This window comes from Zea mays, chromosome 5 (genome assembly GCF_902167145.1).
Source record: "Zea mays cultivar B73 chromosome 5, Zm-B73-REFERENCE-NAM-5.0, whole genome shotgun sequence".
NCBI lineage: Eukaryota > Viridiplantae > Streptophyta > Magnoliopsida > Poales > Poaceae > Zea > Zea mays.
Window position 1 is genome coordinate 76,471,777 of NC_050100.1, and position 26,057 is coordinate 76,497,833.

Sequence of the window (26,057 nt, forward strand, 5' to 3'; positions counted from 1 at the left end):
GACTATTCGAATAGGTTTCAACTCTGCGCAGAGGGGTACACTTTACCCACTAGCCCGGTTTCTGCGATCTCACCGTCGCGAGACCCGAATGCCGGATCTCTTTCCTTCCTCGTACGTCCTAACCTTAATGGTTATCCAGAAGGAGTCAGGCCACCACCATGTCCAAACCGGACAAAACTTTCCCCCTCCTTATCCTCCCGGTGCTCCCCAGCCTTCATAACCCTGGGGTTGGACCGCACGAGTTCGGATTGAGTGACTGCCCACACAATCTCGAGTGGTTGTACTAATAAGGAGTACATGTAGTGAAAATGACAAGCCGGTCCTTATATGAGGGGACAATCCTTCTGCTCACGCCTAAACCAGCTGAGCCAACACCTTAGGCCCTCCCCTAAACCAGGGAGTCCTTGATCATCCCACTCCCAAGGTGATGAGGGTGAGTACCCTTCATCGCATACCCTCTTTTTAAAAAGAGACCTTATTTGAAGAAACACACTCCCCTTTTTCCCAATCACATTTCATATCTAGAATATGTATGTCAATGCGGGCCATCTCTCACTCACAATGCAATTTTCCCACCCTGAATTCCCGGCCTAGGCAGTGGTAGAGAGAATAGGTAATTTATGCATCAAGGGAAGGATGGACTTGCCTTCGTCGAAGCTTTCCTGGCACAAAAGATCTACTTCCGGGAGATCGGGCTCCGGCCCTTCTTCCGGGGCTACGGGTTCCGGATCCGCGGTCCCCGCTTCTTCTATTAAAACAGTCAATAAACAATACATCAACAGTAGTCTACTAATTTTAGTGTGTCATTTACCAACATTATTATTACTTAGGACTTTAGAAATTATTTGGATAATTTTTGGTGCATAAAATATTAAAGAAAACTAATTAAATGAGAAAAAAGGTGAAGAAAAGAAAAGGAAAAGGGATTTCTTCTCTGATGGGCCGGGGGGGGAGGTTTTCGGCCCAGCCAGGCGCGGGGCAGGCGCGCGCGAGGGCGCCGGCCCAGCAGCGGCCCACGGGCGAGGGAGACGGCGCGGGCGCGTGGGAGCGACGGCGTCATCGCGGGGCCCACTCGTCAGCGAGAGCGGGGGGGGCGGCGCTATGGTCTGACGGCGCGGGCGAACCGGCCGAGCGGGGGAGAAAAGCCGGCCGCCGGTGGGCTCGACGGCGGTTTGCCACCGGTGGCCCGGTTCTTGGTCCACAGGGAGGTGGCTTAGCACGGGCAGGGGCTGGCGATCCTAGTGGTAGGCTTGATTTGGCTAGAGGGGGTTGGGAGGGGGCTGTCCGCAGGGAGGTGGCGGAGCTCCACGGCGGGGATCGCCGCCGGTGGGCTTTGGGTGAGGGACTGGGGCGGGGAAGTGGTGCTTTGCGTTCGCGGCTTTGTGAGGGAGCTGCTCGGTTCACTTAATTGCTCGCTGGACCAACGGAGAGGGAGAGAGAGGAGGTGGGGGGAACTCACCGGAGAGGGGGAAGACGGCGGTGCTCCGCGAATTGCGCTCGGGCGAGGGGAGGATGGTAGTGGCCGAGGCCGGTGCGGGGAAGGAGGTGCCCGGGGCGACCTTTTTATAGGCGCCCGAGGGGAGGGGAGCGGCGGAGCTCGGCGGGCGCCGGTGAGGTGCACAACGCCGGCATTAATGCCGCACAGCGGCGCCGATGAGACTCCACGGCGGGGCGGTACTGGGCAAGGACGTTGGTCAAGCGGGGAGGATGGGAGGTGCCGAACTCTTCCTGTGCTGCGAGGGGACGGCGATGGAGGGTGATAGTCGCCTAGAGGGGGGGTGAATAGGGCGAAACTGAAATTTACAAAGTTAATCACAACTACAAGCCGGGTTAGCGTTAGAAATATAATTGAGTCCGCGAGAGAGGGTCGAAAACAAATCGCAAGCAAATAAGAAGTGTGACACACGGATTTGTTTTACCGAGGTTCGGTTCTCGCAAACCTACTCCCCGTTGAGGAGGCCACAAAGGCCGGGTCTCTTTCAACCCTTCTCTCTCTCAAACGGTCCCTCGGACCGAGTGAGCTTTCTCTTCTCAATCACTTGGAACACAAAGTTCCTACAAGGATCACCACAAGATTGGTGTCTCTTGCCTCAATTACAAGCGAGTTTGATCGCAATGAAAGAATCAAGAAAGCACGATTGAAAAGGCCAAGCGACAAGAGCGACAAATAACACACGGATCACTTTCTCTCTCAAGTCACTAATCACTAATGATCTCTTTTCTCAATTGTGAAACTTGGAGAGATGGAGGCTTTGAATGTGTCTTGGAATGGATTGCTAGCTCTTGTATTGAATGTTGAAGATTGGAATGCTTGGGTGACTTGAATGGAGGTGGTTGGGGTTGTATTTATAGCCACCAACCACTTCCTAGCCGTTGCTCCATTCTGCTGAGCGCGGACGGTCCGCCCGCCTGGTCCGGACGGTCCGCCCCTGTAGATCAACGGCTGAAAACGCAACGGTCAGCAGTAACGGCTATATTGCATTTAATGCGACGTCAGATGTCAGATAAAGCCAGTCGCGGACGGTCCGCGAGGCCGCTATAATTCATTTTTCCGAACCCGTCACCTTCGGATTTTTTCGGTTTCTCACCTACCGGACGGTCCGCGCCAGAGGCCGGACGGTCCGCACAAGGGCTCGGACGGTCCTTGCTTTTTCTCCGGACAGACCATAGTGCAGACTCGGATTTTTGCATTGGTTCTGTCCGAGGGTCATCCTGGTGTTGCGGACGGTCCGCCGCAAGGGCCCGGACGGTCCGCGTTTGGTCTGTTTTTCCAAAAAGCTTCTCCTGTCCGGAATAATCTACGGTATTCCGGACAGTCGATTTAGTATAGTTGTAGATGAACCTTTGGCACCTGTAGAACATATAATCTAGAGCAAACTAGTTAGTCCAATTATTTGTGTTGGGCAATTCAACCACCAAAATCAATTAGGAAATAGGTGTACGCCTAATTCCCTTTCAATCTCCCCCTTTTTGGTGATTGATGCCAACACAAACCAAAGCAAGTATAGAAGTGCATAATTGAACTAGTTTGCATAATGTCAGTGCAAAGGTTGTTTGGAATTGAACCAATATAAATACTTTCAAGATATGTGTCGGCGTTTCGAGACCGGGGGGTCCCTAAGCCGACGAGTGAGTGTGCCGCGTGCCCCAGCCCAGATGGGTCGAGCGCGTGGGCGAGCGCGAAGGGGGGAAGCGAGGTGGCCGGAGACGGGCGTGAGAGAGGTGGAAATCCCGCGGCCTTCGTGTTCATCCCGCGCCCAGGTCGGGTGCGCTTGCAATAGGGGGTTACAAGCGTCCACGCGGGTGAGGGAAGCGAGCGGCCCCAAGAGAGCGCCTGTCCCGTCCTCGTCCCCGCGCGGCCAACCCTCTCTAAGAAGGCCCTGGTCCTTCCTTTTATAGGCGTAAGGAGAGGATCCAGGTGTACAATGGGGGTGTAGCAGAGTGCTACGTGTCTAGCGGGGGAGAGCTAGCGCCCTAAGTACATGCCGATGTGGCAGCCGGAGAGATCTTGGCACCCAGCTGGTGTGGTGTCGTGGCTGTCGGAGGAGCGGCGGAGCCTGGCGGAGGGACAACTGTCGGAGCGGTTGAGTCCTTGCTGACGTCCTCCTGCTTCCGTAAGAGAGCTGAGAGCCGCCGTCGTCATAGAGCTTGCGGGGCGCCATCATTGCCTATCTGGCAGAGCTAGCTAGATGGGACATCAGTCTTGTTCTCTGCGGCCCGAGTCGGCTCGGGGTAGAGTGATGATGGCGCTTCCTGCTAACATGGATGGCCTGCGCCCTAGGTTGGGCGTCGTGGAGGCTCCTCCGAAGCCGGGGTCGAGTCTGTCTTCCGTGGCCGAGGCCGAGTCCGAGCCCCTGGGTCCGGCGAGGCGGAGGTCGTTCGACAGAGGCCAGGGCGGAGTCCGAGCCCTGGGGTCGGGTGAAGCGGAGTTCGTCGTCTTCTGGGGCTGAGCCCGAGTCCGAGCCCTGGATAGGGCAGAGCAGAGTTCGCCATCTTCTGGGACTTAGCCCGAGTCCGAGCCCTGGGTCGGGCGGAGCGGAGTTCGCCGTCTTCCGGGACTTAGCCCGAGTCCGAGCCCTGGGGTCTGGCGGAGCGGAGTTCGCCGTCTTCCGGGACTTAGCCCGAGTCCGAGCCCTGGGTCGGGCGGAGTGGAGTTCGCCGTCTTCCGGGACTTAGCCCGAGTCCGAGCCCTGGGTCGGGCGGAGCGGAGTTTCCTATGGTGCCTTTGGCAGGGCCTGACTGCCTGTCAGTCTCACTCTGTCAAGTGGCACTGCAGTCGGAGTGGCGCAGGCGGCGCTGTCCTTCTGTCAGACTGGTCAGTGAAGCGGCGAAGTGACGGCGGTCACTTCGGCCCTGCCGGGGGGCGCGCGTTAGGATAAAGGTGTCAGGCCACCTTTGCGTTAAATGCTCCTGCGACTCGGTCGGTCGGCGCGGCGATTTAGTCAGGGTTGCTTCTTAGCGAAGGCAAGGCCTCGGGCGAGCCGGAGATGTGTCCGCCGTTGGAGGGGGGCCTCGGGCGAGACGGAAATCCCTCGGGGTCGGCTGCCCTTGTCCGAGGCTAGGCTCGGGCGAGGCGTGATCGAGTCGCTCGTATGTACTGATCCCTGACTTAATCGTACCCATCAGGCCTCTACAGCTTTATGCTGATGGGGGTTACCAGCTGAGAATTAGGCGTCTTGAGGGTACCCCTAATTATGGTCCCCGACAGTAGCCCCCGAGCCTCGAAGGGAGTGTTAGCACTCGCTTGGAGGCTTTCGTCGCACTTTTTTGCAAGGGGACCAGCCTTTCTCGGTTGCATTTTGTTCCGGTGGGTGCGCGCGAGCGCACCCGCCGGGTGTAGCCCCCGAGGCCTCGGAGGAGTGGTTTCACTCCTTCGAGGTCTTAATGCCTTGCGTAATGCTTCGGCTGGTCTGGTTGTTCCCTCATGCGAACTGGCCGTAGCCCGGGTGCACGGTCGGGGCCCAAGTTCTCGGGCTGGTATGTTGACGCTGTCAACGGTTCGGCCGGAGCCGGGTTTGCGAGAGCAGCCCCCGAGCCTCCGCACAGGGCAAGAGGGCGATCAGGGACAGACTCAGCTTTTTTACATACGCCCCTACGTCGCCTTTCCGCAAGGAGGAGGGGGAGAGCGCCATGTTACCCTTGATGGGCACCGAACATGGTGTCTCCGGTGAGCTGCAAGCGGGTAATCCGAGTGGACGTCCGTGCCCCGTTCGTTGGGGGTCGGCTAGGGGCCCAGAGGCACGCCCAAAAGTACCTGCGGGTGATCTGCCGGACCCGGTCCCCTAGCGACGGGGTCCGAGGGCTCGATGCCTACCTCCGATGGGATTCTGTTACAAGATCGCTCCCGCTGGTCTCGGAAATGTCCTAGGGTACCTCGGGAGCGCAGCCCGAGCCTTGGTTATGTATCGAACGTACCCCTGGTCATCCCTCGCTCGGCGTCTGAGGCGACTGTGAACCCTTCGGGGGCCAGCCTTCGAACCCCTGATCAGTAATGGGCGCGGAGCCCGAGTAGCCTGAGGCGGCCGTGGAGCCCTTCGGGGGGCCGGCCTTCGAACCTCTGACCAGTAGTGGGTGTAGGGCCCACGCGATCTGAGGCGGCTGTTGAACCCCTCGGGGGGCCAGCCTTCGAACCTCTGATCAGTAGGGGGGCTCGGAGCCCGGTTCCTTCACAGGGAAGGATCCTTTTCGGGGTATCCCCCTTTTCCCGGTCCCTGTTGCAAGAGATAGAGAAAGAGGAAAAAAGGAAAAGGATACGAAATCGAACGACGTGGCGTACCTTTTTTGGCGCGGTTATTACGGCGAAGGCGAAGCGTCGCCCGCTTCTCCCGCCAGAAGCGCCGCCTGTCCCGCCGCGGGGTTAATGCGACGGGGCGAGTGGTTGGCGGGGCGACCGTTGCGCGTGCGCGAGCCGTTCGAGGAATGGATCACGGGCGCCCTGTCTTCATGCCGTGAGAGGGGGTTCTCTTGCTGCCCCCAGATGGGACGTGAGCTTGGCTGACGACGTGACCGCTGCTCCCGCCCGCCTGCCACTGTCATTACTGCCGGCCCACTTTTGGCCGCATTGACCGCCGCGTCAGGCTGGCGCTGCTGAGTCGTGCGCTGGGTCGCCTCGAGTCGTGGTATTGGTTCCGCAACCGAGGAGGCGCGGTGGTGGCGCAAGTGGCGGTGCGGTTGCTTGCATGCAGCATCCGGCGCGCCGTTTGCGTGACGCGTGGGCCTGGGCCTCCATGCTGGCGCGTTGGGAGCCGGAGAAGCGCATCCACTTGGCGCGGTTGCATGCCGCCTGCATGGCTGCCCGCCTCTTTCGCCCGTTGGTCTGGGCAAAAGTGGGGGGGGGGGTCACTTGTAACCGCTGGGCGGTTGTGTGCACCCCGCGCGACGGTTTGGCTTCTTCTGCTCTGAGCCGGTTTGCATGACATGCGGGACCCAGCCCCCGCGCCGCAGGGGAGGGCCTTGGAGCGTGTTGGAGAAGACTCAGCCCGTGATGTTTGGGGGCGCACGTAGGGAGAGTTGCCTTTAAAAGGAGGGCGACCCCTTTCAGAAGGCGACCATGTCTTCTCCCTCCCTTATGCATCGCGTCTTTCCACCTTCCAAGCCCCCGGATGGGGGGTACCCGCCGTCTTTTCGCCTCATCGTTGGAGGAACACGACTCCGTGGGAGTTGGTACCCTTCAGCCATCGTTCGGCTTCAAGGATTTTCATCATGCAGCCCGGCTGCACCCCTCCACCGGCGGTCACCCAAGATGGTGACCTCCAGCTTGATGGTGGGGGAAAGCGAGCCGGGCTGCGACCTCTACCCCTCCCTCAGCCTCAAGGATTTTCATCACCAAGGCTGGGGAGGAGAGAGTGCCGAGTTGGGGTCGGCCCATTCGGCTACGAAGTCCGCCAATACCTGGGACTTTATGGTCTTCCGAGGGGCGAACGAGATTGTCTCGCCCATGATTTCCACCGCCCACTTTGCAATCCTACCCGAGGCCTCTCGGCACTGGATGATCTCCCCCAGGGGGAAGGATGACACCACAGTTACCGGATGAGACTCGAAGTAGTGTCGCAACTTCCGCCTCGTCAGGATCACTGCATACAGCAGCTTCTGGACTTGTGGGTAGCGAATCTTGGTCTCGGAGAGTACCTCGCTGACGAAGTAGACTGGCCTCTGAACGGGCAATGCATGCCCCTCTTCTTGCCTCTCGACCACAATCGCGGCGCTAACCACCTGAGTGGTCGCGGCGACGTAGACCAAGAGGGCTTCTCCATCAGCTGGGGGCACCAAGATAGGCGCCTTTGTGAGGAGCGCCTTCAGGTTCCCGAGAGCTTCCTCGGCCTCAGGGGTCCAAGCGAAACACTCGGCCTTCCTCAAGAGGTGGTACAGAGGCAGACCTCTTTCGCCGAGGCGTGAGATGAAGCAGCTCAGGGCCGCAAGACATCCCATGACCCTCTGTACGCCTTTTAAGTCCTTGATGGGCCCCATGCTGGTGATAGCTGCGATTTTCTCCGGGTTGGCTTCGATGCCCCGCTCGGAGACGATGAACCCCAAGAGCATGCCCCGGGGCACCCCGAAGACACACTTCTCGGGATTGAGCTTGACGCCTTTCGCTTTGAGACATCGGAATGTCACTTCAAGGTCGGAGAGGAGGTCGGAAGCCTTCCTTGTCTTGACTACGATGTCATCGACGTAGGCCTCGACCGTGCGACCGATGTGTTCGCCAAACACATGGTTCATGCACCGCTGGTACGTCGCGCCCGCATTCCTCAAACCGAACGGCATGGTGACATAGCAGTACATGCCGAAGGGCGTGATGAAAGAAGTCGCGAGCTGGTCGGACTCTTTCATCCTGATTTGGTGATACCCTGAGTAGGCATCGAGGAAGGACAGGGTTTCGCACCCAGCAGTGGAATCCACGATTTGATCGATGCGAGGCAGAGGGTAGGGAACCTTCGGACATGCTTTGTTGAGACCAGTGTAGTCTACACACATCCACCATTTCCCCCCTTTCTTTCTCACAAGCACAGGGTTGGCAAGCCATTCGGGATGGAATACCTCTTTGATGAACCCTGCTGCCATTAGCTTGTGGATCTCCTCGCCTATCACTCTGCGCTCCTCCTCGTCGAATCGGCGCAGAGGCTGCCTGACGGGTCGGGCTCCGGCCCGAATATCCAGCGAGTGCTCGGCGACATCCCTCGGTATGCCGGGCATGTCCGAGGGACTCCACGCGAAGACGTCGGCGTTCGCGCGGAGAAAGTCGACGAGCACTGCTTCCTATTTGGGGTCGAGCCCGGAACCGATCCGGATCTGCTTGGAGGTGTCGCCACTGGGGTCGAGAGGGACGGCCTTGGCCGTCTCCACTGGCTCGAAGTTGCCGGCATGACGCTTCACGTTTGGCACCTCTTTGGAGAGGTTTTCCAGGTCGGCGATGAGGGCCTCGGACTCGGCGAGGGCCTCGGCGTACTCCACGCACTCCACGTCGCATTCGAACGCGTGTTTGTACGTGGGGCCGACGGTGATGACCCCGTTGGGGCCCGCCATCTTGAGCTTCAGGTAGGTGTAGTTGGGGACGGCCATGAACTTCACGTAGCATGGCCTCCCCAGTACCGCGTGGTAGGTTCCTCGGAACCCGACCACCTCGAACGCCAAAGTCTCCCTTCGGAAGTTGGAGGGCATTCCGAAGCAGACAGGAAGGTCGAGTCGTCCGAGGGGCTAGACGCGCTTCCCGGGAATGATCCCGTGGAAGGGCGCAGCGCCTGCTCGGACGGAGGACAGATCGACGCGTAGGAGCCTGAGGGTCTCGACGTAGATGATGTTGAGGCAGCTGCCCCGGTCCATCAGGACCTTGGTGAGCCTGACGTCGCCGACGATGGGGTCGACGACGAGCGGGTATTTCCCCGGGCTCGGCACGTGGTCGGGGTGGTCAGCTTGGTCGAAGGTGATGGGCTTGTTGGACCAGTCTAGGTAAACGGGCGCCACCACCTTCACCGAGCAGACCTCCCGGCGCTCTTGCTTGCGATGCCGAGCCGAGGCATTCGCCGCATGCCCACCGTAGATCATGAAGCAGTCGCGGACCTCGGGGAACTCTCCTGCTTGGTGATCTTCCTTCTTGTCGTCGTCCCGGGCCCTGCCACCCTCTACGGGTGGCGCGGCCCTGTGGAAGTAGCGCCGAAGCATGACGCACTCCTCGAGGGTGTGCTTGACGGGCCCCTGATGATAGGGACACGACTCCTTGAGCATCTTGTCGAAGAGGTTGGCACCTCCGGGGGGCTTCCGAGGGTTCTTGTACTCGGCGACGGCGACAAGTTCCACGTCGGTGGCGTCGCGTTTCGCTTGCGACTTGTTCTTGCCTTTCTTCTTGGCGCCGCGCGGAGTAGACGCCTCGGGAGCATCTTCCGATGGGCGGCCCTGGGGCTGCTTGTCCTTTCGGAAGATAGCTTCGACCGCCTCCTGGCCAGAGGCGAACTTGGTGGCGATGTCCATCAGCTCGCTCGCCCTGGTGGGGGTCTTGCGACCCAACTTGCTCACCAGGTCGCGGCAGGTGGTGCCGGCAAGGAATGCGCCGATGACATCTGAGTCGGTGATGTTGGGCAGCTCGGTGCGCTGCTTCGAGAATCGCCGGATGTAGTCCCGGAGAGACTCTCCCGGCTGCTGCCGGCAGCTTCGGAGGTCCCAGGAATTCCCGGGGCGCACGTACGTGCCCTGGAAATTGCCGGCGAAGGCTTGGACCAAGTCATCCCAGTTGGAGATCTGCCCCGGAGGCAGGTGCTCCAACCAGGCGCGAGCAGTGTCGGAGAGGAACAGGGGGAGGTTGCGGATGATGAGGTTGTCGTTGTCCGTTCCACCCAGTTGGCAGGCCAGGCGGTAGTCCGCGAGCCACAGTTCCGGTCTCATTTCCCCCGAGTACTTTGTGATGGTAGTCGGGGGTCGGAACCGGGTCGGGAACGGCGCCCGTCGGATGGCCCGACTGAAGGCCTGCGGACCGGGTGGTTCGGGCGAGGGACTCCGATCCTCCCCGCTGTCGTAGCGTCCCCCACGCCTGGGGTGGTAGCCTCGGCGCACCCTTTCGTCGAGGTGGGCCCGACAGTCGCGACGATGGTGCTCGTTGCCGAGGTGGCCCGAGGCCGCAGGCGCGGTGTTGCGCGTGCGCCCGGTGTAGACCGAGGCTTCCCGCATGAATCAGGAAGTCGCGGCATGAGGTTCCGAGGGGTATCCCTGCCTTCGGGAGGCAGAGCTCTCGGCCCATCGGACCGCAACGCCTTCCAGGAGATTCTTGAGCTCTCCCTGGATTCGCCGACCCTCGGTGGTTGATGGCTCCGGCATCGCGCGGAGGAGCATCACTGCGGCTGCCAGGTTCTGACCGACCCCACTGGATGCGGGTGGCGGCCTGACCCTGACGTCGTTGGCGACGCGGTGCTGGAGACCTTGGGGCAGGTGACGTATTTCTCCGGCCGGGGGTTGGCCCGCCCATACCTGCCCGACGTCCCGGCGGATCGGCTCAAGCGCTCTTGCTCCCTCGTCGAGCCTGGCCTGCGCCCCGCGGACTTGCTCGAGCTGTGGGTCGTGACCCCGCGCCGGAACGGGGACCACAGCTAGCTCCCGCGGGATGTCAGCGCGAGGCACCGGCCTAGGGAGATCACCGTCCTCCGGCATGCCGAGATGGTTGCCTTCGAAGGGATCCCCTAGCTCGACGTGGAAACATTCGCGGCTTGGGCCGCAGTTCTCGTCGTCGAGGCTGCGGCTACCGTTGGAACAGTCGGAGAGGCAGTAGTCACATGTGGTCATAAAGTCCCGCATGGCACTGGGGTTGCCAAATCCAGAGAAATCCCAATAGATGCTGGGTTCGTCATCTTCCTCGGACCCAGAGGGCCCGTAGGTCGAGACGTCCGTCAACCGGTCCCAAGGCGACCGCATGCAAAACCCCAGAGGGGTTGCACTCGCCTCAACGAGAGCGCCCGCCAAAGCAAGGTCGCTAGGCGGGTTGAGGCTGAGTCGAAATGACGTAGGATGGGAATCGGTCGGTACCTTTTAGTCGACGAGCGGAGACATAGTCACGTCGGGGACTGATTGCACCGTCGTCTCAGGTACGAGGGCGACGTCCTGCAAGCTCTCCGCTAGCGCGCTGGCGTCGTCCACTTGCTCGGGATTAGCGTGTCGCGGGGAGATGGCGCTCGCCTTCGTCTCAAACGCGAGGTCAACGCCCGACGCGCCCCCCGTTGGGGCGCTGGGGACGTTGATTCGCTCGACAGCCGACGAAGCGCGGCCTCCCGCTTGGCCTTGGTTGCCCCGCCTCCTCCTCTGTTGGCGGGGGAGAGGACGGGGCGAGCTCGAATGCTGTTCTTCCACCACGCGGGGAAGATGTCGTCGATTCCGCCGCCGGCGGGCGGGTTGTCGGCCGCCATTGTCGTTGTCGCGCGGCGGTGGAAGGAGTATCATGTCGTAGCTGCCGTCGAAGGACACGAACTCAAGACTCCCGAAACGGAGCATCGTCCCGGGCCGGAGAGGTTGCTGGAGACTGCCCATCTGGAGCTTGACGGGAAGCTGTTCGTCAACACGCAGCAGGCCCCTACCTGGCGCGCCAACTGTCGGCGTTTCGAGACCAGGGGGTCCCTAAGCCGACGAGTGAGTGTGCCGCGTGCCCTAGCCCAGATGGGTCGAGCGCGTGGGCGAGCGCGAAGGGGGGAAGCGAGGTGGCCGGAGACGGGCGTGAGAGAGGTGGAAATCCCGCGGCCTTCGTGTTCGTCCCGCGCCCAGGTCGGGTGCGCTTGCAATAGGGGGTTACAAGCGTCCACGCGGGTGAGGGAAGCGAGCGGCCCCAAGAGAGCGCCTGTCCCGTCCTCGTCCCCGCGCGGCCAACCCTCTCTAAGAAGGCCCTGGTCCTTCCTTTTATAGGCGTAAGGAGAGGATCCAGGTGTACAATGGGGGTGTAGCAGAGTGCTACGTGTCTAGCGGGGGAGAGCTAGCGCCCTAAGTACATGCCGATGTGGCAGCCGGAGAGATCTTGGCACCCAGCTGGTGTGGTGTCGTGGCTGTCGGAGGAGTGGCGGAGCCTGGCGGAGGGACAGCTGTCGGAGTGGTTGAGTCCTTGCTGACGTCCTCCTGCTTCCGTAAGAGAGCTGAGAGCCGTCGTCATCACAGAGCTTGCGAGGCGCCATCATTGCCTATCTGGCAGAGCTAGCCAGATGGGACATCAGTCTTGTTCTCTGCGGCCCGAGTCGGCTCGGGGTAGAGTGATGATGGCGCTTCCTGCTGACGTGGCTGGCCTGCGCCCTAGGTTGGGCGTCGTGGAGGCTCCTCCGAAGCCGGGGTCGAGTCTGTCTTCCGTGGCCGAGGCCGAGTCCGAGCCCCTGAGTCGGGCGAGGCGGAGGTCGTTCGGCAGAGGCCAGGGCGGAGTCCGAGCCCTGGGGTCGGGTGAAGCAGAGTTCGTCATCTTCTGGGGCTGAGCCCGAGTCCGAGCCCTGGATAGGGCGGAGCAGAGTTCGCCGTCTTCCGGGACTTAGCCCGAGTCCGAGCCCTGGGTCGGGCGGAGCGGAGTTCGCCGTCTTCCGGGACTTAGCCCGAGTCCGAGCCCTGGGGTCGGGCGGAGCGGAGTTCGCCGTCTTCCGGGACTTAGCCCGAGTCCGAGCCCTGGGTCGGGCAGAGCGGAGTTCGCCGTCTTCCGGGACTTAGCCCGAGTCCGAGCCCTGGGTCGGGCGGAGCGGAGTTTCCTATGGTGCCTTTGGCAGGGCCTGACTGCCTGTCAGTCTCACTCTGTCAAGTGGCACTGCAGTCGGAGTGGCGCAGGCGGCGTTGTCCTTCTGTCAGACCGGTCAGTGGAGCGGCGAAGTGACGGCGGTCACTTCGGCCCTGCCGGGGGGCGCACGTCAGGATAAAGGTGTCAGGCCACCTTTGCGTTAAATGCTCCTGCGACTCGGTCGGTCGGCGCGGCGATTTAGTCAGGGTTGCTTCTTAGCGAAGGCAAGGCCTCGGGCGAGCCGGAGATGTGTCCGCCGTTGGAGGGGGGCCTCAGGCGAGACGGAAATCCCTCGGGGTCGGCTGCCCTTGTCCGAGGCTAGGCTCAGGCGAGGCGTGATCGAGTCGCTCGTATGGACTGATCCCTGACTTAATCGTACCCATCAGGCCTCTGCAGCTTTATGCTGATGGGGGTTACCAGCTGAGAATTAGGCGTCTTGAGGGTACCCCTAATTATGGTCCCCGACAATATGCATGGATCGTTTCTTTATTTTTTTAATATTTTGGACCACGTTTGCACCATATGTTTTGTTTTTGTAAATTCTTTTGTAAATCCTTTTCAAAGTTCTTTTGCAAATAGTCAAAGATAAATGAATAATTGAAATTCTCTCCCGGTTTCAAATGCTTTTCCTTTGACTTAAACAAAACTCCCCCTAAATGAGATCCTCCTCTTAGTGTTCAAGAGGGTTTTGATATATCATTTTTGAAATACTACTTTCTCCCCTTTTGAACACAATAGGATACCAATTAAAAATACTCTTTTGAAAAACTAAGTTTTTGAAATTGGTGGTGGTGGTGCGGTCCTTTTGTTTTGGGCTCATACTTTCTCCCCCTTTGGCATGAATTGCCAAAAACGGAATCATTAGAGCCCTCGAAGTACTATCTTCCCCTTTGGTCATAAAAAATGAGTTAAGATTATACCAAAGACGAAGTCCTTTTGTTCTCTCCCCCAAAGATGGAGAGTGACATGGAGCGATGGCGAAGGATGAGTTACGGAGTGGAAGCCTTTGTCTTCGCCGAAGACTCCAATTCCCTTTCAATACACCTATGACTTGGTTTGAAATAAACTTGAAAACATATTAGTCATAGCATATGAAAGAGACATGATCAAAGGTATATAAATGAGTTATGTGTGCAATCTAGCAAAAGAAGTTGCGCGAATCAAGAATATTGAGTTCATGCCTAAGTTTGTTAAAAGATTGTTCATCAAGAGGCTTGGTAAATATATCGACTAATTGATCTTTAGTGTTAATGTAAGAAATCTCGATATCTCCCTTTTGTTGGTGATCCCTAAGAAAATGATACCGAATGGCTATGTGTTTAGTGCGGCTATGCTCGACGGGATTATCCGCCATCTTGATTGCACTCTCATTATCACATAGCAAAGGGACTTTGGTTAATTTGTAGCCGTAGTCCCGCAGGGTTTGCCTCATCCAAAGCAATTGCGCGCAACAATGGCCTGCGGCAATGTACTCTGCTTCGACGGTGGAAAGAGCGACCGAATTTTGCTTCTTTGAAGCCCAAGACACCAAGGATCTTCCCAAGAACTGGCAAGTCCCCGATGTGCTCTTCCTATTGATTTTACACCCCGCCCAATCGGCATCCGAATAACCAATTAAATCAAAAGTGGATCCCCTAGGATACCAAAGCCCAAACTTAGGAGTATAAGCCAAATATCTCAAGATTCGTTTCACGGCCGTAAGGTGAGCTTCCTTAGGGTCGGCTTGGACTCTTGCACACATGCATACGGAGAGCATAATATCCGATCGAGATGCACATAAATATAGCAAAGAACCAATCATCGACCGGTATACCTTTTGATCAACGGACTTACCTCCCGTGTCGAGGTCGAGATGCCCATTAGTTCCCATGGGTGTCTTGATGGGCTTGGCATCCTTCATCCCAAACTTGTTTAGAATGTCTTGAGTATACTTTGTTTGGCTAATGAAGGTGCCCTCTTGGAGTTGCTTCACTTGAAATCCTAGAAAATACTTCAACTCCCCCATCATAGACATCTCGAACTTCTGTGTCATGATCCTACTAAACTCTTCACATGTAGATTCGTTAGTAGACCCAAATATAATATCATCAACATAAATTTGTCATACAAACAAATCATTTTCAAGTGTTTTGGTAAAGAGCGTAGGATCGGCCTTTCCGACTTTGAAGCCATTAGCAATAAGAAAATCTCTAAGGCATTCATACCATGCTCTTGGGGCTTGCTTGAGCCCATAAAGTGCCTTAGAGAGCTTATAGACATGGTTAGGATACTCACTGTCTTCAAAGCCGGGAGGTTGCTCAACATAGACCTCTTCCTTGATTGGTCCATTGAGGAAGGCACTTTTCACGTCCATTTGATAAAGCTTGAAGCCATGGTAAGTAGCATAGGCCAATAATATTCTAATTGACTCAAGCCTAGCTACGGGTGCATAGGTTTCACCGAAATCCAAACCTTCGACTTGGGAGTATCCTTTGGCCACAAGTCGAGCTTTGTTCCTTGTCACCACACCATGCTCATCTTGCTTGTTGCGGAAGACCCATTTGGTTCCTACAACATTTTGATTAGGACGTGGAACTAAATGCCATACCTCATTCCTAGTGAAGTTGTTGAGCTCCTCTTGCATAGCCACCACCCAATCTGAATCTTGTAGTGCTTCCTCTACCCTGTGTGGCTCAATAGAGGAAACAAAAGAGTAATGCTCACAAAAATGTTCAACACGAGATCTAGTAGTTACCCCCTTATGAATGTCGCCGAGGATGGTGTCGACGGGGTGATCTCGTTGGATTGCTTGGTGGACTCTTGGGTGTGGCGGTCTTTGTTCTTCATCCTCCTTGTCTTGATCATTTGCATCTCCCCCTTGATCATTGCCGTCATCTTGAGGTGGCTCATTTGCTTGATCTTCTACTTCATCAACTTGAGCCTCATCCTCATTTTGAGTTGGTGGAGATGCTTGCGTGGAGGAGGATGGTTGATCTTGTGCATTTGGAGGCTCTTCGGATTCCTTAGGACACACATCCCCAATGGACATGTTCCTTAGCGCGATGCACGGAGCCTCTTCAATACCTATCTCATCAAGATCAACTTGCTCTACTTGAGAGCCGTTAGTCTCATCAAACACAACGTCACAAGAAACTTCAACTTGTCCAGTGGACTTGTTAAAGACTCTATATGCCCTTGTGTTTGAATCATATCCTAGTAAAAAGCCTTCTACAGTCTTAGGAGCAAATTTAGATTTCCTACCTCTTTTAACAAGAATGAAGCATTTGCTACCAAAGACTCTAAAATATGAAATGTTAGGCTTTTTACCGGTTAGGAGTTCATACGATGTCTTCTTGAGGATTCGGTGAAGATATAACCGGTTGATGGCGAAGCAAGCGGTGTTGACCGCCTCGGCCCAAAACCGATCCGAAGTCTTGTATTCATCAAGCATGGTCCTTGCCATGTCCAATAGAGTTCGATTCTTCCTCTCCACTACACCATTTTGTTGTGGTGTGTAGGGAGAAGAGAACTCATGCTTGATGCCCTCCTCCTCAAGGAAGCCTTCGATTTGAGAGTTTTTGAACTCCGTCCCGTTGTCGCTTCTAATCTTCTTGATCCTTAAGCCGAACTCATTTTGAGCTCGTCTCAGGAATCCCTTTAAGGTCTCTTGGGTTTGAGATTTTTCCTGTAAAAAGAATACCCAAGTGAAGCGAGAATAATCATCCACTATTACAAGACAATACTTACTCCCGCCGATGCTTATGTAAGCAATGGGGCCGAATAGATCCATGTGGAGTAGCTCAAGTGGCCTGTCGGTCGTCATGATGTTCTTGTGTGGATGATGGGCACCAACTTGCTTTCCTGCTTGGCATGCGCTACAAATCCTGTCTTTCTCAAAAAGAACATTTGTTAGTCCTAAAATGTGTTCTCCCTTTAGAAGCTTATGAAGATTCTTCATCCCAACATGTGCTAGTCGGCGATGCCAGAGCCAGCCCATGTTAGTCTTAGCAATTAAGCAAGTGTCGAGTTCAGCTCTATCAAAATCTACTAAGTATAGCTGACCCTCTAACACTCCCTTAAATGCTATTGAATCATCACTTCTTCTAAAGACAGTGACACCTACATCAGTGAAAAGACAGTTGTAGCCCATTTTGCATAATTGAGATACAGAAACCAAATTGTAGTCTAACGAATCTACAAGAAAAACATTAGAAATAGAATGGTCAGGAGATATAGCTATTTTACCAAGACCTTTGACCAAACCTTGATTTCCATCCCTGAATGTGATAGCTCGTTGGGGATCTTGGTTTTTCTCGTAGGAGGAGAACATTTTCTTCTCCCCTGTCATGTGGTTTGTGCACCCGCTGTCGAGTATCCAACTTGATCCCCCGGATGCATAAACCTACAAAACAAATTTAGTTCTTGACTTTAGGTACCCAAATGGTTTTGGGTCCTTTGGCATTAGAAACAAGAACTTTGGGTACCCAAACACAAGTCTTGGAGCCCTTGTGTTTGCCCCCAACAAACTTGGCAACTACTTTGCCGGATTTGTTAGTCAAAACATAAGATGCATCAAAAGTTTTAAATGAAATGTCATGATCATTTGATGCAATAGGAGTTTTCTTAGGCAACTTAGCACGGGTTGGTTGCCTAGAACTAGATGTCTCACCCTTATATATAAAAGCATGATTGGGGCCAGAGTGAGACTTCCTAGAGTGAATTCTCCTAATCTTGTCCTCGGGATAACCGGCAGGGTATAAAATGTAACCCTCGTTATCCTGAGGCATGGGAGCCTTGCCCTTAACAAAATTAGACAATTTTTTAGGAGGGGCATTAAGTTTGACATTGTCCCCCTTTTGGAAGCCAATGCCATCCTTAATGCCAGGGCGTCTCCCACTATAAAGCATACTACGAGCAAATTTAAATTTTTCATTTTCTAAGTTATGCTCGGCAATTTTAGCATCTAATTTATCTATATGATCATTTTGTTGTTTAATTAGAGCCATGTGATCATGTATAGCATCAATGTTAACATCTCTACATCTAGTACAAATAGAAGTGTGCTCAACGGTAGATGTAGAGGGTTTGCAAGATTTTAGTTCTACAACCTTAGCATGCAATATTTCATTTTTACTCCTAAGGTTGGAAATAGTAGCATTGCAAATATCAAAATCTTTAACCTTAGCAAGCAATTTTTCATTTTCATTTCTAAGGCTAGCAAGAGAAATGTTCAATTCTTCAATCCTAGCAAGCAAATCATCATTAACGTCTCTAGGATTGGAAGTTGAAACATTACAAACATGAGAATCAACCTTAGCTAACAAATTAGCATTTTCATTTCTAAGATTGTCTATCGTCTCATGGCAAGTGCTTAGCTCACTAGATAATTTTTCACATTTCTCAATTTCTAGAGCATAAGCATTTTTAACCTTAACATGCTTTTTATTTTCCTTGATTAGGAAGTCCTCTTGGGAGTCCAAGAGATCATCCTTTTCATGAATGGCGCTAATCAATTCATTAAGTTTCTCTTTTTGTTGCATGTTTAAGTTGGCAAAAAGAGTGCGCAAGTTATCTTCCTCATCACTAGCATTTTCATCACTAGAGGATTCATATCTAGTGGAGGATTTAGATTTAACATTCTTTTTGCCGTCCTTTGCCATGAGGCACTTGTGGCCGACGTTGGGAAAGAGGAGTCCCTTGGTGACGGCGATGTTGGCGGCGTCCTCGTCGTCGGAGGAGTCGGTGGAGCTCTCGTCCGAGTCCCACTCGCGGCACACGTGGGCATCATCGCCCCTCTTCTTGTGGTACCTCTTCTTTTCTCTCCTCTTGCCTTTCTTGTCGTTATCCCTGTCACTGTCACTTGATAATGGACATTTAGCAATAAAGTGACCGGGCTTACCACATTTGTAGCAAACCTTCTTGGAACGGGATTTGTAATCCTTTCCCTTCCGTTGCTTGAGGATTTGGCGAAAGCTTTTGATGATCAAAGCCATCTCCTCATTGTCGAGCTTTGAAGCGTCGATAGGTTGTCTACTTGGTGTAGACTCCTCCTTCTTCTCCTCCGTTGCCTTGAAAGCCACCGGTTGTGCTTCGGACATGGAGGGATCATCAAGCTCGTTGATCTTCTTTGAGCCCTTGATCATACATTCAAAGCTCACAAAATTCCCGATAACTTCCTCGGGGGTCATTGATGTATATCTAGGATTACCACGAATTAATTGAACTTGAGTGGGGTTAAGGAAAATGAGTGATCTAAGAATAACCTTAACCACCTCGTGGTCATCCCATTTCTTGCTCCCGAGGTTGCGCACTTGGTTCACCAAGGTTTTGAGCCGGTTGTACATATCTTGTGGCTCGTCCCCTTGGCGAAGACGGAAGCGACCGAGCTCCCCCTCGATCGTTTCCCGCTTGGTGATTTTGGTGAGTTCATCACCCTCGTGCGCGGTCTTGAGTAAGTCCCAAATCTCCTTTGCATTCTTCAACCCTTGCACTTTGTTGTATTCCTCCTTGCTTAGAGAAGCGAGGAGTATGGTTGTAGCTTGAGAGTTGAAGTGCTCGATTTGGGCCACTTCGTCCTCATCATAGTCTTCATCCCCTACGGATGGTACCTGTGCACCAAACTCAACAACATCTCATATGCTTTTGTGGAGTGAGGTTAGATGAAATCGCATTAAATCACTCCACCTAGCGTAATCTTCACCATCAAATGTTGGTGGTTTGCCTAATGGGACAGAAAGCAAAGGTGTATGTTTGGAAATGCGAGGGTAGCGTAGGGGGATCTTACTATACTTTTTGCGCTCTTGGCGCTTAGAAGTGACGGATGCCGCGTCGGAGCCGGAGGTGGATGGCGATGAAGAATCGGTCTCGTAGTAGACCACTTTCCTCATCCTCTTTTTCTTGTCCCCACTTCGACGCGTCTTGTGAGAAGCGGATTTCTCCTTCTTCTCCTTTTGGTGTGAAGAGGACTTCTTCTCCTTCCCTTTGGAGGAGTTCTTCTTCTCCTTTCTCTTGGTGCGGGACTCTTCTGATGAAGTGCTCCCATGGCTTGTAGTGGGCTTTTCGCCGGTCACCATCTCCTTCTTGGCGTGATCTCCTGACATCACTTCGAGCGGTTAGGCTCTAATGAAGCACCAGGCTCTGATACCAATTGATAGTCGCCTAGAGGGGGGTGAATAGGGCGAAACTGAAATTTACAAAGTTAATCACAACTACAAGCCGGGTTAGCGTTAGAAATATAATTGAGTCCGCGAGAGAGGGTCGAAAACAAATCGCAAGCAAATAAGAAGTGTGACACGCGGATTTGTTTTACCGAGGTTCGGTTCTCGCAAACCTACTCCCCGTTGAGGAGGCCACAAAGGTCGGGTCTCTTTCAACCCTTCCCTCTCTCAAACGGTCCCTCGGACCGAGTGAGCTTTCTCTTCTCAATCACTTGGAACACAAAGTTCCTACAAGGATCACCACAAGATTGGTGTCTCTTGCCTCAATTACAAGCGAGTTTGATCGCAATGAAAGAATCAAGAAAGCACGATTGAAAAGGCCAAGCGACAAGAGCTACAAATAACACACGGATCACTTTCTCTCTCAAGTCACTAATCACTAATGATCTCTTTTCTCAATTGTGAAACTTGGAGAGATAGAGGCTTTGAATGTGTCTTGGAATGGATTGCTAGCTCTTGTATTGAATGTTGAAGATTGGAATGCTTGGGTGACTTGAATGGAGGTGGTTGGGGTTGTATTTATAGCCACCAACCACTTCCTAGCCGTTGCTCCATTCTGCTGAGCGCGGACGGTCCGCCCGCCTGGTCCGGACGGTCCGCCCCTGTAGATCAACGGCTGAAAACGCAACAGTCAGCAGTAACGGCTATATCAACGGCTATATTGCATTTAATGCGACGTCAGATGTCAGATAAAACCAGTCGCGGACGGTCCGGTCGTGCACCCCTGACGGTCCGCGAGGCCGCTATAATTCATTTTTCCGAACCCGTCACCTTCGGATTTTTTCGGTTTCTCACCTACCGGACGGTCCGCGCCAGAGGCCGGACGGTCCGCACAAGGGCTCGGACGGTCCTTGCTTTTCCTCCGGACAGTCCATAGTGCAGACTCGGATTTTTGCATTGGTTCTGTCCGAGGGTCATCCTGGTGTTGCGGACGGTCCGCCGCAAGGGCCCGAACGGTCCGCGTTTGGTCTGTTTTTCCAAAAAGCTTCTCCTGTCCGGAATAATCTACGGTATTCCGGACAGTCGATTTAGTATAGTTGTAGATGAACCTTTGGCACCTGTAGAACATATAATCTAGAGCAAACTAGTTAGTCCAATTATTTGTGTTGGGCAATTCAACCACCAAAATCAATTAGGAAATAGGTGTACGCCTAATTCCCTTTCAGAGGGGACGGCGGTGCGTCGTACGCGAGGAAGACGACGCGGCTGACCGGTGGGGCCGGTCTGCCAGTGAGGGGGAGCGCGCGAGCGAGAGGGGCAGGCAGGTGGGGCTGGCTCGTCAGTGAGAGAGAGTGAGGGGAGCGCGCGGGCGGCTTCGTGCACGAGCGGGCCGGCTAATGGGCCGAGGGGGGAATGCGCGGGCGCGGGGGAAAGCGAGGCGGCCGCGACATGGGCCAGAAATTGGCCCAGCAGGGGGGGAAAGCTTTTTCTCTTTCTTTTTATTTTCTATAACTCATTTCATTTTTGTTTCTTTTCTTTTTGAACAAAATTATTTAGTGGATAATCTAGCTGTTGGAAAATAAAATCTAAGTGAGGTGCTTGTGATCAAACAAAGTGTATGCATATGATGGGAAAAATCTAAGGGAGTTTCGGGATAGAAGATAAGAAAAGGGGGGATTAGGGTTTCAAACCTGGTTTAGAATTTTGGGATGTTACAGGTGCCCCCTGCCGACCGTTGGCGCGGGCCACGCGTCGCCCGTGGATTGCGCGGTCGACCGTTGGCGCAGACGACCGTTGGCTCACCGGACAGTCCGGTGTACCACCGGACAGTCCAGTGAATTATAACCGTACGCCGCCAAACTTTCCCGAGAGCGGCCTGTTCACCGGAGACCAGCCTGGCGCACCGGACAGTCCGGTGTGCCAGGCCGAGCTGGACTTTGGCTGCACACAGCCAAGTCTTTTGCAATTCTTTCTTTTCCTGTTTCTAGCACTTAGACAGAATATGTTAGTACCCAAAACAATGTACTAAGTCTAGAAACGTACCTTGTTACATGATTTGCACTTTTTGCTAGTTTGGCACATAATAACTCACTCACTATGTGTTGGACACTTAATCACCAAAACATTATAGAAATGGCCCAAGGGCACATTTCCCTTTCACGCTCTTCCTCCTTCAAGGAGGACTCGTATGTGGTGTCCGAGCTCCACGCGCTCGTTGACCGCAAGGCGCTGCTGGCCACCCACCCGGATCCCATCTCCATCTGGGGCGTCCCGCTGAAGCCCCACTCCCCTCCTCCCGGCGCGGCAGACGACGACGACACCCCTGCCCTGGCCCCAGCAGACGAGCGTGCCGACGTGGTGCTCCTCAAGTTCTTCCGCGCGCAGGACTTCCGCGTGCGCGACGCGCACGCCATGCTGCTCCGCTGCGTCGCCGACGTCGTGCTGGACGAGGACCCAGGCTTCAATGACCTGGAGGGCGTGGTGGTCTACATGCACTGCTGGGATCGGTACGAATGTTGTCTCCTTCCCAGCTTCCCCTCACCTATCCAATCGTTGCCCCGTCCGCCGGATCTCACCATCCGTGACCCCTCACTGTGAAGTCCCGCCCCCGTCGCGGCCGCCGCGATTGCATTCGTCGTCGAGCCATCGTGCTGCGCTGCCGGACGGCCCAAGGGCCTGCTGCTCTGCCGTGTGCGTTGCCCCTGAGCTGCTCCATCTATGGCAGCCCCATCTCCTCACCCCCTGCGCTTATGTGCCTCCCATCCTCGGTGACGACCCCATGTCGGTTCTCTATCCTAGCCACACATGGCTTGGACTTCTCCTCCCGTCGCTAGGGGCCCTGCCTCCCATGTGTTCGCTATGCCTCCTATCGCCGGTTCCATGGATTCACCCCAACATACATGAGCTTTACCTCGCCCACTTCCATCGGGATCGTTGTGCGCGTCCTCCTTCTTGACGGCCACCTCGTCTGGGGTATTTTCGTGTCCTTCGACCAGGTCATGTACCCTATTCTCCGTGATTGCGTCGAGCTCCACCCGCAGGCCGACCGTCACGTACCAGGACCCACCGTCTTCCTCCATGTTGTCATCCCCTCCCTGGCATCGAGCCTTCGTTGCCCACTTCCCCTCCTAATGGCCCTGTCGGAGCTCCTCCCTTGGTCGTTTCCGCACACCTCGTGGTCTCGCCACCCTCTCCCTCTCCCGTCGACTCCGGAACCTCCTTCCACAACACTCCTACCACTCCCCCGTTATTCCACCCTCATCCAACACACCCCTCACATCCCTCCATCGTTGTGGGCAAAGGTTCCACCCTCCCGGTCACCTCGGTAGGTGTATCGGTTCTTCTGGGACCCTTCTACCTTAATGACGTCCTTGTTACTCTCGGTTCGTCGCTTCACGTCCTCTATACACATATACTTATATTAGAGATATTTTTTGTTTTTAAATTTTTGTATATACGTATTTTTCATACTATTAAATGTATTAATTTGGTAAACCGGTTGTTTAAAGTAGTCAAATGGATAAATGACCATTTAGAGAAACTCTATATATAGAGAATGCAACAAAGTTCTCTAAATTTAGAGAACTTTGCTCGAGAGAGTAGATGACCGTTCGATTATCATATTTATGGTAGAGGAGCCTTTACACGCTCTGTTGGAGAGAGCCTCTCGCTAAGCATTAGCATTCAGTGTTACCCCAGTAAAGGTCTGTTTGTGAACAAATGGAAGGGAGAAGATTCGAGGGTTATAATTTCTTACTATTTAAAAATATATAATAAGAGATTTTAGACCAATCAATCTCCTAAATGTCGGACGAACGAGCGCGGCGGCCATTGGTTTCACTTGCAGGCGTGCAGCTGCTTGCTTTTATCAGAGCTCGGTGTGCAGGACGGCGTCGTCCTTCCCCTGCTCCTCGTCGTCGTCGTCGTGGTGGTGGTGGCCATCAGGCGTGCCGCCGCAGGTGCTGCTACGGAGGCAGTCGGCGGCGGGCTGGACGCGGCCGTAGTCGAGGCCGACGGCGCAGTTGCACACCGTCTGCACCTCGCCGTCATCGTCGGCGCGGCGCAGGTTGATGTTGCTGAGAACGATGCCGGTGCACGGCACGGCGTCGCTGCAGGCGAACCGGATGGCCTCGGCGCGGCGCGACGTGCCGCTGATGTTGCGGTAGGACACGTCGGACACGGCCACGGCGGAGGTCTGGTTGGCGCAGGCGCCGCCTCCGCCGCCGTCCCTCTGCCGGCGGGTCACGTCGCAGTAGAACTGGTCGATGACGATGGGGTGGTCGACGCCGTCCACGGCCACGTCGGCGAAGCGCACGCCGCGGACGTACCCGGCCCCGCCCTGCCACGTCTTGATCCGCACCCCGTTCTGCGCGCGGCTGATCCGCGCCCTGTCCAGCGCCACGTCCGCCACAGCCGCGAACGCGCCGCCCTTGCCGAGGCTCCCGATGCTGCAAGCGTCGTACGCCGTCGCCATGGCCATAAGTGAAGCGCACAGCTCGCGTTGCGACCGCGTCGCGTGAACAGGGTCGAGGAATGGAAGGGGAAGAGCTAGCTGAGCGCCTGAGCTCACCTGATGCCGTGCCCGGGCCCGCAGTCGATGTCCCGCATCTTGACGCCGAAGCTGCCGTTGACGATGGAGATGCAGTCGTCGCCGGTGCCGATGCGGCAGCTCTGGATGGTGACCGCCGTGGACTCGGCCACGTGGATGCCGTCCGTGTTGGGGCTGTCCTCGGGCGCGTCGATGCGCAGCCCGGCGACGCGCACGCCGCGTGAGCGTGACACCGTCACGTGCATCTGCTGCGCGTTCTGCACGCGGAGGCCCCGCACGCGCACGCCCCGGCACGAGTCGATCGTCACGGCCGTCGGGGCCGGCCTGCACGGCTGCACGCACGCGACCGGCGCCGGGCGAGAGAGCGGCGTGTGTGTCAGTCAGTCGTCAACGGAGCGGTACCAATTAAGGAGCAGAGCAGTAGTGTGGGTGTGATCGAGGCAGAGAAGGCAAATGCACCGGCGGCGTACGTACGTTGGACCTGTTGATCTTGCAGGAGCTGGCCCACCACTTGGAGCCGGAGCCGTCGATGACGCCGCCGCCCTGGATGCGCGCGCCGGCGAGGCCCGAGAAGAGCAGCCACAGCCGGGGGCTCCGCGGGTCCCACTCCGACGGCTCCTCGGGCGCCACGACCGTGCCCTGGATCTGCACCATGCATCCAACCACCGCCGTTCTTTACAATGCATATGCATGTGCTACGGCTACGGCTCAGGCATTGAGTTGAACTGAAGCAACACGAGTCACCTGGATGATCATCCTCCTGTCCTTGCAGGGACCCACGAACTGGATGGCGCCGACCTTGTAGCGACGGCCGGCGGGCACCAGGAACACCGCGTTGTCCAGCGAGCACGCCGTCTTCCACGCGCTCGCGAACGCCTGATAATCAAGTGACGACTGACGATGAGAGCCAGTCAAGCAGTCGCCGCCATGGCCATACATTGCGTAATTGCGTTGCGTTGCCGGCGTCATCGGCATCAACCAACCACATTGAGGCAGTCTGTCAACCCATCCAGACAGACAATGCGAGCCACCCACGCATATATATACACCCATCATTTCGTATCTGTGAGTGTCGATGGCCGACCGGCAACGCGCACGCACCTGGGTGTCGTCGGCGACGCCGTCGCCCGCCGCGCCGAAGCTGTCGACGTTCACCACGTTCCTGCACGCGCCCTTCCGCTGCACCACGACGGCGTGGTCGTCCTCCTCCTCCCCCTCCTCCTCGTCGTTGTTGTCGTCGTCCTCCTCCTCCTCCTCCCACTCCCACCTGAAGAAGCGGTCTTCTTCGTCCACGGCTTCACCACCCCTAGCCGAATCCGCCGACGACCACAGCCTCAGAACCTGCTCCGCCCCCGCCTCACCGCCGGCACCACTGCCACCGCGCTCGCCCGCGGCCGCGACCAGCACCACCAGCGCCAAGAGCAGCGCGCACCTCCTCGCCGCCGGCGCCGCACCCATCGCACGACAACGTACGTACGGCCCGACACGGCGAACGCGTATGTATGTATGTACGTATGCCTTTGCTCGCAAGCTCCAGGACTGCAGGCTATATAGATCTAGCTAGCTCTGGCAGGGGAGAGCGGGTTTCGGATGGGAGATGATGAGTACCGTACGTGTGAGGTGGTGGAGACGGATCGAGTAGGAGGAAGAAAGAAGA